This window comes from Ambystoma mexicanum, chromosome 1q (assembly GCF_040938575.1).
Source record: "Ambystoma mexicanum isolate Mex_15411 chromosome 1q, UKY_AmexF1_1, whole genome shotgun sequence".
In the NCBI taxonomy this organism is placed as follows: Eukaryota; Metazoa; Chordata; class Amphibia; order Caudata; family Ambystomatidae; genus Ambystoma; species Ambystoma mexicanum.
In genome coordinates this window covers 1,219,531,960-1,219,546,910 of record NC_090922.1, presented here as the reverse complement: position 1 = coordinate 1,219,546,910, position 14,951 = coordinate 1,219,531,960, and the positions used below count along the sequence as shown (strand labels likewise).

Here is a 14,951-nt window from a genome sequence, read left to right as displayed (position 1 = left end):
GAGGTCCGCCCATTCACCCTGAAGTCTGCCTGGGTATTTTTAAGTAATTGTACCCATCCCAAAAATGTATCTCCAAACCCCATGCGTCGCATAATTTCCCAAAGGCTGTCCCATCGGATCGAATCAAACGTCTTCTCAAAATCTATCGCCAATAAAGCAAGTGGTGTATCTATAATGGGAGCTTGTTCTAGTGCCAGATGGAGGCGGCGCAGATTCATTTGGGTCGACTTATGTGGCATAAAGCAGCATTGGTCTGGGTGGACCAGGGTTGGAGCGACCGATTGTAATCGGTTAGCTAAGAGTTTGGCAAGAACATTGGCTTCACTATTAATTAGCGATATGGGCCTATAGGAAGCACATCTTTCAGGGGATTTGTCCGATCTGGGAATAACCACGATGGTCGCCTTACACAAGTCTGGTGGATGGGTGCCCTGTTCACGGGCACGAAGAAACATTTTATGGAGGGGGGATGCTATTTTGTCCCCACCCAACTTTTGCCAGGTTTCAACCGGAAATCCATTAGGGCCCGGTGTTTTCCCCGCTTGCAATTGTGTTGTAGCCTCAGCAATTTCTGCATCCGACAGGTCGGAGTCCAATTGCTCCTTCTGTTGTGCTGAGAGAGATGGCAGTGTAATATTGTCTAAAAGGGAGGGGTCCAGTGAGAGAGCTGGAACCCGATATAGGTCAGCGTGGAATTCAGCAAAAGCTTCCGCTATCTCGGCGTCCTACTGGCAACGTTAGTTGTGTGGAGTGACAATTTTCCGGACATGGCATTGTTCCTCATCCCTTTTTTCAAGCCAGGCTAGCATTTTGTCCGCCTTGTCTCCAAATTCGTATATCCTTGCTCTGGAATTCCAGTGGGCCTGTTTGGCATTGTCCAGCACCATATTCCGAAGGCGCTCTTTGGCGCGCTTAAGGGACCCGTGAATCTCGGTGGTTGGGTCGGGAATTTATTTATTTTCCCAGCTATTCACCTCCCCTTCCGCTTCTATCATTTGGAGTTGTTCTTTCCTTCTATTTGCTGTCCAGGAGATTATCTCTCCCCTCAGCACCGTTTTATAGGCCTCCCATATCGTCACCAGGCTTTCCACTGCAGCTTCATGGATCTCAAAGTATTCATTAGTCACTTCAGTGAGGCGATCAACCAATTTGGCGAACCCAAGGTAATAGTTGTTCAATCTCCATGTTCTACGGGGGATTATACCATGCATTTGCAATTCCACCGTCATTGATGAATGGTCCGAGATACCATGGGGAAGAAGCTCCGCGGACATTGCCCTGTGCAGGTCGGTGTTTGGAAGGAAAAAGTAGTCCAACCTAGACAGAAAGCTGTGGGCTCCCGAATGGAACAAATATCCCTTAGTTCCCGGGTGTAGTTCCCGCCACACATCCCGGAGGCCCAAGGCAGATATAAAGTTGGCCAACTTCATGGGGGTGTCAGGGTTTCGGTGCCTAAGGTGGGTGCGATCCATGATATTACACATGACATCGTTGAAATCTCCCCCCAGAATCCACATGTCGGTTTGATGTTTTCCCATAAGTGTGGTCAGCTCGTCTAGGAATTCTTGCCCCAGTCCCGGTGGTGAGTACACTGAAGCAATAGCCAGCTTCTTACCCCAAAGTGTTCCCAAGATTAACACATAGCGACCCCTAGGGTCTTGCTCTACAATTTGTGGGACAAACGGGATGCGTTTATGTATCTGGATAAAAGTACCTCTGTATCCCATTGTGGACGGTAATTAGTTCCTTGAAAGAAGGCACAGTTTGACCCTGCCAGGCGTGTCTCGGTTATCAGAGCCATATCAGGGGAGTGTCTATTCAGAAGTTGCGTAACAAGGCACCTTTTGATCCCAGAGCCCATTCCGTTCATGTTCCAGGTGAGCAGTTTAAGAGATCTGGGACGATCAACGGATGACGGCTGGGGTTGTACGGACACCATTTACAGCACGTAATGGGGATTCTTCCGGATGTCATGATCAGAAAGAAAGGACGGTAGCACGCTGGTGTGTGCTGTGGGGGTGAGGTTCTTGTGTGAAGTAGTGTGATGTCCCTCGTACAAAGGGTTGTGATTGGATCGTCATGTGAACATGTGATAGCCCCGAAACAACAAAAAAATATGCAAACTCTCCCCTTCCTCCCACTCCCTATACTCCACCCCAACACGAAGTACCTGTCACCCAAACATTGTTGATACTCAAAAGCTTAGGGCGTCAGCTTAACACTCCAATACTAACAAAAACAAAAAGAAAAAACTCTATCAATGGGGGGGGCCTTCCTGGAGCTCCATCTCCTGCGCCATCTGTTTGAGTCATTAGTGTTGGATTAAATCATATGGCAAGAACAGAGACCAAGAAATAGTGTGTTGTTGTGCCGCGACAATCCGCAATGTTTCTTTGGTGCTGGACCGTAGCCTGCTCATCGTTCATTCCGGTCCGCTGCCAGTTCCGGGGCATCCTGTACCAGCACTTCTGGATCTCTCACAGGGGAGGTGTGACCTGGTCTAGGCCGGGGTCTCCCTCTCTGTCTTGTTGGTCTCACGGTCCAGTCGCCTTCGATGTGAGCCTCTGCCCATTTCCATGCTTCTTGCGGGTCATTGAAATGTACTGCGGTTCCTTTATGGTAAATTTTGAGCTGGTGTAGTCAGGAAAAAAATTATCCGTTGTGGGTAATTGTCTGAAGGAGGGCATCTCTGTCCCGGTAATTGAGCAGTTTAGCGATTACCGTTCGAGGTGGCGCACCTGGGATCGGTCTGCCCGAGGGCATCCTGTGGGCTCTTTCCACTGACAAGAATTTGGAGAAGAAGTGAGGCGCAAAGATATCCACGAGCCATTGTTCTAAAAATAGCTCTATGCTATGCCCTTCGTCTCCCTCCGGAAGTCAGAGAATGTGCACGTTGTTGTGGCGAGATCTTCCCTCTCCCTCATCTACTCTGGATTCTAGGGTTTTCAGACGGTTCAGGGCTTGTGAAAGTTTCCGGTTGACGGCGTTGATGTTGTCTTTCGCTTCGGAGATACAGTGTTCCGCCTCCCCTGTTCGGGAGGTAAGCTTTTGAAGATCATAGTGCAAAAAGGAAACATCTGCCGCAATGCTGTCCATTTTGATCTCCATAGAGGAGTGAGACCTGGCGATGGCGGCCATCACGTCCCGTAATGAAAGAGTATCCTCGCCAGTGGGGGAGGTCGGCCGCGTTGCTTGGCCCGTCGGTGCCGGAGTGGTGGCGACTGCAAATTGATCCATGCTTCTCTGTGTGGACGCTTTCTTTTGTTCATCCTTGCCCATCTTTGTGGATTATGTGGAGTTTGTGCTCTGTTTGTGGAATCAACGTAGCGTTGTCAGTAGGCTAAGGCAGAACCTCTTTCAGTGTCAGGTATCGCGAGCCGGAGGTGGCAGGGTTCGAAAGTCTTTTTCCCCCCAAGTCGGTCTGTCCGAATGCTTCATCAGGAGGGGCCACATACTTGAGGTGCGCCTGGAGGCGCTGGCGGTGGCTCTGACCCAATTATCGGGCTCAGTCCCGCCTTCCCCCACCACGCAGTCGGCAGTCTCACCGGGATGGTCTCCACCTCGGGCGATCTCCCTCAGGGCAATCCCCCGACTCGGGGACAGACGGGCTGTTGGGCCAGGACCGTTGGGCGTGTATCCCACGTGATGCCGCTGCCAGGGCACCAGAGCGCGGCGATCCCAGGAGCCCCTGGCGGGAAAGTAGGTCATCCTCCTATATCTAGCGTATGATCTGCAGCTCACGCGGCCACAAGACAAGCAGGCTTCCTTGGAAGCTGTACCCTCCGTCAGTAGTCTGGTTGATGTGTGCTGCCTCTGTCTCCCCTATCTACAGGATGTTCCTCTCGGCGGGGTCCGGGCTCTAACTCCACTGCCTCCTGGGTCCGCGCACCCCAGTAGCACATGCAGCTGTGGGGGCAGCCCGCCTCAGGCAGAGTTGTCGCCTTCCACCTCTCTTGTTTCTCGGCGGACCCTCAGTGGGTCAGCATCTTCGGATCTCATGGCCACAACCTCCCGCCGCTATTCGTATATTCAGAGGCAGGCCATCGAAGGTCGTCTATGTCACCGCCTCTGGGGTACGCAGTGCAGAGCCGGCACGGCCACCCCGAACAACTATCTGGTCGCTTCGTTCAGGTGCCGTCGGCCATTTTGAGACCTGCGCCTTCAGGGCTACCGGCACTCAGCTGTCTTCAAAGTTTCTCAATTGTCCAGCCAAGTAGACACAGCAGACTTGGTCAGCCGAGGCCCCCCACCTCGCGGGTTCAATCGGTGCTTTCTGTTGGTTTTTTACCCACGAAAATGAGGCGCCTGCAGGATCTCATAGGGCTTATGTCCGCATCGTTCGCATGCAGGCCACGCCCCCCAAAACTTTACATGGTTGACTTACTCATTTGTACAGTGCTTTAATGACACGCTCTTCAAAAACAGTAACTTCTGCTGTATAACTACTAGAAGGAGCACAAAACGTTGAAGGAGCTCTAAAACCTGTCTCATTATTTTGTCGCTGAAACGTTTGAGCAAAATGCTGTTTCAAATGTATCTTTCTAACCAATTGTCGAAACTACAATCACAGCTGAAAATGTTCATGTACGATGTAAGTAGATAAGTCGTCTAATAAGCCTTTCTGCTCTGTGTCAGGGGTGGTTCCTCATCCCATTCTGTTCGCATTGTGTCCCTGCCTATTGGGTTCTTCCTCTTCTGCTTTTATATCTTTCCCTTCCTCTGGGGGTTCCGTGTGATTGAAACAAGTCTCTATCGCGTGTTGTGTCATCTCTAGAGCTGACTTCACCTGCACTAAACAAAGTATTAGTGACCCTGACTCTCTTGGCATTGGACACTTCTAAGTTGGCTGTGAATGTTTTTTTCGTGGGAGAAATTGGACAAATCTTTTCTCATCCTACGGATGCGATCTCTTATATTAAAGTCCTTAAATTCATCAAGTTCTTCATTAATCTCCTCTAGATGCTTTTTGAATACTTCTAGTGACACTCATTTTTTATTTCGTCTTCTAGTGTAATTATTTTGTTCACCAATATATCACTAATTTCTCTCACAGTATCTATGATCAAGATTGTCCAATCTCTCCCTCATTGGTACTCAATATAACTCCACTGGATAACAAACTCCTTGTTATCCAGAAAGAGACTGGGTTTGTTTCTTACTGTCAACCCTTGAGGCAACGTGCCTTTTCTTAGATACTCTAACATAATCGTACCATGTATTTCTGTAAGAATTACTCTTTTTTTCAATTGAAGTAGCTCATCCAATTTGTCAGGTTTGACGAAGGGTGGACTATCTCCATCTGTTGTGAAAATTGGCACTCTAGCTAGTAATTCACTGACATAATTCTCATAATAATGTTTTGTTTTTTCTGTTGCCATAGGTGATTAGCAGTCACTAGCATGAAGCCACTTTTCACTACCTTAATGAATAGGTAGACTCTGAATGTCTCATGACTGATAGCATACTAGAAACAAATATACCTAAGAGATACTCTAGGGGAAAAAACAGAGAAGGTCACCCGTAGTAAAGAAACCAATAGTACAAATGAGACCTTACCAGAAGATAAAAGTAAGCCCATGCCTGCACCTACAGACTGGGCCCTTCCTTTGTCCGCATTCACCTGGCCCACAATGTTGCAGCGCCATTTGTGCACTGACTGCGGCACCAGCTTTGGGCTCTCTAGTAAGGTGTGCTTCCCCTTGGCCTTGTGTTAGGCCCCATCTCGCCCTTGCCTGCACCACCATGTGTTGGCTTTCTACACTGTCTGCATTCATCTTGTTACCATCACGGTGCACCATTTCCTCGCTGCCATCAGCACCAGTTTTGTGCCTTACAGTTATGAGTGCTTCACCTTGGCCTTATGTTGGGCCCTCAAGCGGCTATGCCGGCACCCACAAGTGTTGGGCTTTCCTTTGCTCAGCATTTTTTATTCGCAACATTGTGGTGGCCTTTATCCACTGACCGCAGCTCCATTACTGTTCAGCATCAGGGAAGGTGTTATTCTCCTGGGACTTTTGGGTGATATATCGCCCAAGCCTGCACCCGTTTGTGTCAGGCTTTCATTTCTGCTGGTGCAATTTTCTTATGGAGCTGCACTGTGAGCCCCTGTTTCTCCTCCGCTTGTTTTCCTGCTACAGGAGCTATTGCTTTGCGCAACTATTGGCTGACCTTTCGTTGGCTTATCATAAAATAATTATTTTAGGAGATTTTAATCTTCACCCTAATAATGCTCTTGATCTTTAAGCTGCCAAACCTATTTAGTCGTTTACTGAATGTGGCCTGCATTTTAGTAATCATTCGGCTGGCAATCAGCTTCATCTCATTTTCTCAAATATTGCTGAACTTCTTTCTTCCTCCCCATTGCTGGTGCTTTGGTCAGATCACTTTCTGATTCCTTTCTCCTTTCCCTTTGCTCAGCCTGAAATCAGACTGAATTCTCAAACCAAGTTCCAACGTCGCTGGTTTAATATTCCTCCTGATACCATTGCCAAGTCTACTGTAACTTTAACTCAACAAGGCATTCTCACAGATATTAATCTCTGTGACTCTTTGATTGAGGCCTTGCAATCTACTGCTGACCTCCTGGCACCTTCTAAACTGTCTATTGTGCGTGCCAAACACTCTGCTCCATGGTACTCACCCGAACTGTGAACTTTAAAACAAAAATGTAGACAAGCTGAACATAGATGTAGATGGCACCGCTCTCTGGATTCTTCGGCTAGACTGGTGTATGTTCAAGCACGTAACACTTACCAATGCTCTATGAAAAATGGTAAAGCTCTAAACTTCGCTGATCGCATTTTGAATGCTACCTGCTCTTCTAAATAATGAACTCAGGTGGCTAAGGGACTGACCACCCCGGTTCGCCCCCTCCTATCACCTTGCTTACGCAAGCACATTGTGACCGTATTGCGCTCTTTTTTAAAGAAAACATTTACAAAATTCAGGAACAGATAGCTACTGAAAGACATGTCCTTCCCCACTCCTCGGAGGCTTCTTCTTTCTCGGTCAAGCACTCTACCAATGCTTTTAAGTTTGTGACGGTGACAGACACTATGGTCTCCACTGCCTTACTTAAGCTTAAATCTGCTTCCCCACTGGCCCACTTCCACTTTGTATCCTTCAAACTCTTTCCCATGAACTCGTCCCTTTATTCACGTCAGCCTTTCAACATTCTTTCTCAACTGCATATATTCCTGATTTGCTTAAACACACTGCAATCTCTCCCTTATTGAAGAAACCACACCTTGATCCTGTTGCCGTGGAAAACTACCGGCCAACAGCTCTCCTTCCTGTTGTCATGATATTGCTTGAATCTATCGTCACTCCACAACTTTCTGTCTTTTTTTAAACAACCCATCTCCTCCATCATTTTCAGGCTGGTTTTCACCCCGGTACGGGTACTGAGTTTGTTCTGGTGTCCCTTCTTGATGATATTGCTTTACTTCAGGACAGCAGAGAGATGGGTATTCTTATTTTCCTCAATCTCTCCACAGCCTTTGACACCGATGACCATGACAGACTCCTCCACTGTCTTCATGAAGCTGGAATCTCTGGCACTCTTTTGAAATGGTTTTTGTCCTTCCGCTCCAACCGAGTTCAAACTGTCTCTCTCCCTCCTTTTACCTCTTCTCCCACCACTTTGGACTGTGGAGTCCCTCAGGGATCAGCCCTTTCCCCCTTTTGTTTGACCTGTATATGCTGGCTCTTGCCAAATTAATTTCCAGTTACGGTATACATTTTTTCTCTAGCCGATGACACATAGATCCTTTTCCATCTTAATGCCCTCTCTACTGACTCTCCTCTGAAGCTAAAGGACTGTCTTTCGGCAGTCGCAGATTGGATGTCCTATAACTGACTCAAGCTTAACGGTGATAAGACTAACGTCTTGTTTGTTGGCTCAACGTGTTCTGACTCATCCTGGACTACTGACTATTGGCACTCGTCCTGAACCTTCCTCTGTTGTAAAAAGCCCAAATTTCAGAAATCCGCCAAACTGGCTTTGCCAAACTTAAACTACTTAAAAAGGTTCCCCCCTTCCTCCCCACCGAATCTCGATCTAATATTGTGACAGCCTCCATTATGGGGTCAATTGATTATTGTAATGATATCTATCTTGGCCAACCTGAATCCCTGCTCCAACGACTGTAGATTGCTCAAAACTCAGCAGCCCGCCCTACCCTAAATGCCCCAGACTGGCTCACTTCCGGGACCTTCTTCGCCAACTCCACTTCCTCCCTATGAAAAGCTGTGTTATGTTTAAAACTCTCTGTCTTGTTCATCGAGCTATTCACAATGCTGGGGCAGAGTTTCTGCAATCCAAACTGGTACCTTCCGGACCATGCAGAGCACTCCGTTAGACTAACCAATCTCTGTTCTGTGTTCCTTGTTTATAACTGGCCCAGGCCGGGGAAGGTCTTTCTCTGTGCTCAGTCTTACTTTGTGGAATGCTCTCCCATCTGAGATTCCCAATATCTCTGAGAAGACTTTTCTGTTCTAAATTCTCTAGTTGCTTCCTCTCCTCTGCCTCCCTTTAGCGCCTTTTGCCATCACTGGTCTTGTTCATGCTTTATTAAGTCTCAGGACAATAAAATACAATACAGGTGCCCTATTTCAATGTACTCCTCTTTTTTGGCCTCACTGAGTGGATGTCTCCCCCGCTTGCTTCTCCTGAATATTCACCACCTCTGTGGACTAATTCGTCTCAGTCCAATCAATGCTGTTTAACAAAGTGCATGCAGTGGACATTACAGTCACAGCTCTCTACTCTCCTCCTTGAGGCCTTCACCAGAAGAGGAATCCACCCACCTAAAGGCATCTTGACTCTACTACCCAATGACTTCACACTGACTGACCGGGCAGCCCTGGAGAGGCCAAAAAGACACTGCTTCTTTCTTACGTCACCTGTCTTCTGCTAGGCCACCTGGTGAGGTCTTTGTGCTTGTGCATCTCTCTGCTTCACCCTATTTCCTTCCATCTCTTTCCCTTCTGCCTCCAACCATGTTGCTCCCGATCTCACCTATTTATTGTAACTGTTACTCTATCACTTATCTTTTCTCCCTCTCGAAGCTTGGAAGAAAGTTCAAAAAGAATCTCCTGGTCTCCAACCCAAGCCTGCCCATTGCTGACACCTACATCAATGTACCTTCCAGGCAGACTGTCACAGACATCCTCTTTGCTGCTCCCTCCTCGGCCCTATGGACTCCTTATATGGTTTCTGTCCTCTCTTCCTTCTCCTCGTCTCCCATTAATGGTGGCACCAGAATGGAATTTCTCTTGGTGGGTTTCTCATCCTCTAGGTGCATCATTAATATCTATCACAATGGCACTATCATGGCCCAGGGCTCTCAGCCCAACCATCTCCTTCTAGACAGGCATCTTCCGTCTCTCATCAATTTCTTCCCATCTCTCGCCACTCCTCTGGTGCCCATTCCCCTCCCCCCCTTCTCCACCTCCGATGGGTGTACCAAGCCCCTTCTCTCGTAAGACCTTCAAAGGTGGTAACCGATCCACCTTGCAATGCTCAACTCTCGCTCTGCAGTCAACCACGCTTCTGATATCTGTTTCCTCCTCAAAGTCTTTGACTTTGATTTACTCACCATCACTGAGATGTGCTTCACTGCCAGCTCTATCACTGCTTTTGACACACTCCTCCCTCAGGGTTACAAGATCCTCTCCAAGTCCAGGCCTAACTGTTCTGGAGCCAGAATGGCCTTGATTTTCACTGACTGGATCCCGCATGAATGCCTCGTCTGCAGGCTTGGCGTCGCTCCAACCCCTTCACTGACTCTTGCCACCATCTACAGGACCCCTGCTCTGGTCGCCCTCTTCCTCTCTGAGTGTTCTGACCTCACCTCTTCCCTTCTTGCCTCAATCTCCAAACATTTCCTCCTTCACTACCTCAATATTCATCTTCACTCTTCCGAGGTGACCACTAGAGGCTTATGTAGCCTCTGTGATCTTCATCCCTCAGGACTGACACACTCTGCCGGACATTCGTTGGATTCTCTCATCTCCTCCGACATTCCTCTCTCCAACCTTCTCACTAATCCTCTGCCGGCACTGCCTGTCTCCTTCTCGGTCATTCGACCAATGAAGTTAGTGTCAGTTGCTGCCTTTGCTTCCACCATCATTCCCCCTCCCACTCCTGCCACGGACGCCCACACTGACTCTGTCCTTGCTAATCCTCACCTTTCTATCACCATCATCCTGGATATCCTTTCCCCTGTCACAAGGATCTGAATGAAGCCTGCCTCCAAGCGCAACACCTGGTATGATTCTGCCCTAGCCTCTCTGAAACGCAAGTTTCGAGTGGCTGAGCGGAAATGGCAGGCTTCGGTCTCATCCTAGGAAAAACTGGCCTGTCACCTGCTCCAAAGACAATGAAGACTCTCCATTCGCTCTAAGATGAGGTCTGACACCCAAGCCTGCATCTCCGGGGCCACTAACAACTCTGCCAAACTGTTCAAAATCTGCAAGGAACTCACCAATCCATCTGCAGTCTCCACATCTCCCATTCCATCCCAGACTCTCTGTACCTCTCCGGCCACCCACTTCCTTTCCAAAACTCAGGACATTCTGTCCTCTCTTGTGCACCCCCTCCTTAAAAAGCTATCTTCCGACCCTTCCTAATCTGCTAACTATCCCCCTATCTCTGTTACCCCCTTCCTGGGCAAACTCCTTGAGAATTGTGCCTTCTCCCAACTGACCCAACACTCTGATTCTGTCGGCTGTCGCCATGTCCACCAGTCTGGCTTCACAGCTTCCAGAGGCACGGGAACTACTCTACTGAACACCCGTGACAATTTTCTCTCTAATCTTGACTCTAAGTCTTCCTCCTTTCTTATCATCCTGGATCTCTCCTCTGCCTTTGACATGGTCAATATGCCAAACTGATAAATTGCCTCCAGGACACCATTAGCATCACAGGTCTGGCTCTGGACTGGTTGACCTCCTTCCGCTACCAACAGACCTTCTCAGGTCCACCTGTGCCCTTTTCTCTCCCCAATACACTCTCTGCCTGCGGTACCCCTCAAGGCTCTATCCTCTGGCTGTGGCTTTTCAATATCTACCATGCCCCTTTGGCCCATCTTATCTCTTCTTTCACTATTCACTTAGTATTATGCAGATGACATGCAGCTCTCCTTCAAGCTCCCCTCTCCTTCCTCCTCCTGTTCCTCTCTCATCCCTGACTACCTGACTGCCATTCAGTCTTGGTGTGCTGTCAATGATCTCTGCCTTAATGCCAGTAAGACTGAGATCCTTTGCATTAGGACCCCTGATCCCTCCTTCCCTCTGGCTGCCCTCTATGGGCCCCTCCCCTCTCCCACCTGTGAAGCAACAAACCTTGGTGTCATCTTTGATTCTTATGTCTCCTTCTCTTCTCACATTATGGACCTTGCCAAGAAGGCCCGCTATCATCTGCACCTCCTCAGAGGTATTCACCCTTTCTTCACTTTCCCCCAGAAGCTCAATGTCTCCAGAGCTCTGGTCCTTTCTAGGCTTGACCTCTTTAACAGCCTCTTCCTCAATCTTCCTTCTTCCTCCCTTCATCCCCTTCAACTAATTCAGAATAGGACTGCAAGTCTTATTCTTGTCCTCAAGCCCAGGGACCGCATCTCTCCCGCCCCAACTTCCCTCCATTGGTTACCGCTTTCTGATAGGATCAAATTGAAGACCCTCTGCATCATCCACAAGACTTTCTTGGGACTGGGAGCCCATTACATCCAACTTTCTCTCCCTAAATACCTCCCTGATGGAGCCTTTCGGTCTTCTTGCTCCAACTCTCTGTGAACCAGTCGCTTCTCCAAACACAGAGTGGGGGTAGATGTCTCTCCTCTGCAGGAGCTTCCCTCTGAAATAGTCTCCCTGTCCCTCGCAGGCTTCCGCCTGATCTCCTTAGGTTCCGGACGGTCCTCAAGACCCTCCTTTTCTCCTCCTCCTTCCTTCTCTATCCCTCTCCCTTGCTAATCTCTTTCCTCCTCATCTATGACTGGCTCCTGGTTCCCTTCTGAGTTATATAGGGCCCCACCCGCCTCCTAATCTCCCTCATCCCAGCGTTTTACATGCTTTTCATGGCACTTGCCCATGGGACTCCCTTTTACACTTGTACTCCACCCTGTTTCCCTTCACTTACCACCTTAGCACTTCGTTTGCTCTGTCTTGCACATCCCCCTTTCTCCCTCCCTCACACCTCTTGTTCTGCATTTGCACAATCTGAATGTCAGAAGGCATAGTAGGAGTGTTATTGTATCTTTCTCCCTTGTCCCCCCTTTTGTTGTCTTGTTGCATCTTGGAATACTATTTATTGCCTTGTAAATATCATTAAATACAAATAAATAAGCCTCCTCTATGCATGGACCGTGCACAAGACTGGATCATAGGGGCACCTATCATTAACCATCATAGATACCAGGATGTCCTGCAAAAGTGGGGCTGGACCGACCTCCTCTTGATTCATACATGAGGAAAAGTCTGTGAACCTGCCATCCAGTGTGAGGCAAAAGAGACCAGAGCTGCTAAATAGTATAGCTCCATATCATTTGATTTCAATTCCCCCCTGTTCACACAATCCTCTAATCCCCCGCATTGCAAGCCTGTGGTGCTGATGCAGTGTTCTCAAGCGAACTGCGAGTGGTTCCGTGGCAATTGCAAATAGTAGCAGGGATAATAAACATCCTTGCTGCGTACCCCACCCTAGTTGAAAGGATGCAGAGTGTTTTCCAAATAGACAATTTCTTGCTGTGATACCTGTGTACATGACTTTAACACACTGAAAGTAGTATGCAGGCATCCCAACCTTCTCCAAAATCATGAACAAGTACTCCCAAGCAACCGAATCAAACACCTTCTCCATATTCAAAAGCACGACAATCACTTGCACAGAGGGATCGATTTGGGCCTCAACAGCAAACATCCGCTTCATGTTAAGTGCTGTAGAGCGACCCGGGACAAAGCCTGATTGATCTAACTGTACAATGGAAGGGAGCTGGGGAAGTAGTCTCTCCACCAGTATCTTAGAAATAAATGTGTGTCCATGTTAATATGGGATATTGGCCTATAAGAGGTGCAGTCCATAGGATCCTATCCTGGCTTTAGAATCAGGGAAATTATGCTCTCCTGCACTGCAGATAGAAAACAATCCACCCGCAGGGCCCCTTGTCTGACCAGTAATAAGCGATCAGCTATCTTGGGGCCACATTCTTTTAGATATTCTGCGGTAATCCCATGAGAGCCCGGAGCCTTAGATGTGGGGAGATTTTTATTCGGTTTCATGATATCATTAACAGTGATGGGAACATTTAACATTTCTCTGGTTGCAACATCAAGTTCCGCTAGTGGGACCTCCCCAACAAAGTGCGGAAATTCAGCCACTCTCCTTTTCAATCCTGTGTTGCATGCAGCCCATTTTAAACACAATATTGTCCAATATTCAGTTCACAGAGTTGAAGCCAGAATTCATCTGGGCTAAAAAAAAGTGGTTAAATCCGCACTCTGGTGGGGAGACACTACTTCTCCCACAGGATCATGTGCACCCCTTAGCCACCATTGTGTCATCTCGTATGGGGCTGTGCCCAGAACAAGGACCCACAAGTTTCCTTTTCAGCAGGGGTCCCTGCTGCAAGAAAGACAGATTTGCTTGTTTTTTATTTCCTTTCGCCATCCACCTCACCTCCCAAGGCCAGTGCTGCAGGACTCCCCATGGCGTTGTACAGGGAGACAGTATCAGAGTGTAGAGATCTAGGCCCCTGGGTCAATACCACCAAACAGAATGCAGCACCAGCATTCCAAAACACAGCGCGTGCAGTTAGTGATGCGAGGGTTCCTCCACACAAAATAGTACCCAAACGTCTATTAATATGGTCAGTTGAGAGCCTCACAAGCCTCCAGGTCATCCGCATATTTCCTCAGCAGGGCCCCACATTCAGGCCCACTAACTCACACCGAGGGCTCTCATTATCGTCTGAGCTCCACGTGGCAAAATAGCACCATGACTACCACCAATCTCGGAAACATCATTCCTTATGTTTGTCGTGAAAAACAAAAAGTGCTAAATTATCCTTGTACAACCAATTGCCACTAAAACAATTCTAAATTTCAAGACAATCTTTTAAAACAATTCTCAGGTTTCGTACCCTCTCCTCCCTCCTGTCAGCTGAACCGACTGTGATTCCTTGGATTCCACTTAACTTAATTATTAGTAGACTGTTGTTCCCCAGGCAACAGTGGGGGCTGTGCCGGTGTCCCTCTGAACATCATGGAGATGCACCCACATTTTAATGCTGTACACTTTTACTGCCGTGAGAGTAGAGAAGATGATCCTATGGGGTCCGTGGAATCTGGGTCCGTGGCATTGACAGTCGTTCCAGCGACGGACATAAGAGCGAACAAAGACCCTCTCCCCAAGGAGTAAGAATGGATGCTGATACTTGTTTGGTCCCACACCGCCTTCAATCTTGTTTTGCTGATGAGATGCAGTAACCTATGAAGACACAATTCTAACACTCCTGGTTAAAGCCTTAAGATAGTCCCCAAATTCATTTTCCAGAATTTCTGCTGACTTATGTACATCAGCACCTATGCGTGCGGGTGAGAGAGGTGTAAACATTCTAGGACCCGTCACCACATCATGGAGACTAAGGTGGTGATCCTTTTCAGGCTTTTTCCACAGACAAAACAATGCTAATGGAAGGCAATATAGGTATGACTTATGCAAATCAGAACACATTCTTGACAATTGGGTTTTCAACAAGCCATTGAGACTACAGTATACAGGGCAGGCAACTATGCCTTTTGGGACATCATTTCAATTTTTGGGATATCTGGGAGGGTAGATGTGCTGCTGCCATCGCCGATCGGTCCGCAGCATTGTTACTAAATGCTACAAAGTCCACTTGGTTAGTATACAGAGTGCATTTAACAACCCCTAACGCCACAGGCAATGTTAATGC

General features: G+C 48.0%; 1 protein-coding gene across 2 annotated transcripts in view; it reads left to right on the top strand.

Annotated features, from left to right (window-relative positions):
* The window catches only part of DNAJC6 (DnaJ heat shock protein family (Hsp40) member C6), a 564,838-nt gene that overhangs the window by 33,255 nt on the left and 516,632 nt on the right, over positions 1 to 14,951 (top strand). The gene's annotated exons all lie outside the window — the stretch shown is intronic.